General features: G+C 47.6%; 1 long non-coding RNA gene across 1 annotated transcript in view; it reads right to left on the reverse strand.

The window, feature by feature from the left end:
- Nucleotides 1-802: 802 nt before the first annotated feature.
- The window catches only part of LOC108447788, a 4331-nt gene continuing 3896 nt past the window's right edge, over nt 803-1237 (reverse strand). Inside the window, exon 2 of the long non-coding RNA XR_001863473.1 lies at nt 803-1055. This is a non-coding gene — a long non-coding RNA (uncharacterized LOC108447788). The remainder of the gene's footprint in view (nt 1056-1237) is intronic.

Genomic DNA, 1237 nt, shown 5'->3' on the forward strand with positions numbered 1-1237 from the left:
TGTGCTCTGGGCAGGAAGGGGATTTTGTCCCTATCACCCCACACCACAGCACATGTTGATGGTTTCCCTGGCTCAGAGGTGCTCTGCCCGGATGGGGTTTGCAGCTGTGAGCGTCTCATGGCAGCGGCACCGCAGCCGGGCGGATTATCCAGCGCTGGATAGCAAACCTGGAGTCAAAACCAAAAGCCCACAAACCCAGAGCCACTCTCCAGCCTGGCTCTGCTCCCCAGCTCCATTTGTTTCTCCAGAGGCAAACGGCTCAAGCCCTTTGACCGTTTACTTCCAGAAATAGGATCAGGACTTAAAAGTCGCCATTAACCCCCCTGCAAAAAGTCCCCATGGATTAATTTTTGTTGCTAAATATTCTCCCCCTGCTCCCCCTTCCTCCCGGTATCCTGTTGCATGGAGAGCTTGAGCACAAAAAAATGCACAGCTGAAAAGGAGGCATCCCCCTGAGAAAACCAGGAAACCAACCCAGGAGTGAGCCCTTCCCTTTGCTGCTCCATGTGTTAAATCCATTGGAGATGAGCAGTTCAGACCAAGAAACCCCAGGACTTCCCTCTCCCTCTCTCTTTTATGATTACCCAACCCCGTTACAAGCAGGCAATAAAATCCTTCAGCCACATCAACAAAATTAGATCAATTCCATGGCTTCACTTCCTCTTTAAACCTTATCAAATTACTCCTCATCCTAAGGATCCTGGGGAATAGCTCTTTATGGGAAGAGCACAAAATCAAATTAAAGATTCATTCAAATTAAAAGGTTCATCTTTAAAAGAGGCAGGGCCAGGCCAGAAGGAGCTGAGGAAAGTATTTTTTAATGAGCTCATTGGCAGGAGTATCTTTGATAATAGATCTGATGGGGGGACCCTGGAACCTGGCAGCACATGAGACCTTTCCCTCCACACTGGGATAAACCAAATGGCACAGGTGTCCCCACACACTGGTGTTGGTAATGCTCCCTCTGAGTCCCAGATTAAATTTTGGTGACCAGAAGAAAAATGTGGCATCGGTCTTACGGACTGGCTGAGCCAACAGCACAAGGGAGAAAGCACCTAAAAGAAAAAGAGAAGATAATAGTTATGAAAGAAAATTAATTATCTGGTAGGATGAGACCTCTGGTAACTTGGCTGTGATCCTTCCTGGTTCTGATTTGAAAACCAACTCAGCAGGAGAATCACAGAATCACAGAATGGCTGGGGTTGGAAGGGACCTTAAAGACCATCTCATTCCAACC

The sequence above is a fragment of the Corvus brachyrhynchos genome, unplaced genomic scaffold (genome assembly GCF_000691975.1).
Source record: "Corvus brachyrhynchos isolate BGI_N302 unplaced genomic scaffold, ASM69197v1 scaffold245, whole genome shotgun sequence".
Taxonomy (NCBI): Eukaryota; Metazoa; Chordata; class Aves; order Passeriformes; family Corvidae; genus Corvus; species Corvus brachyrhynchos.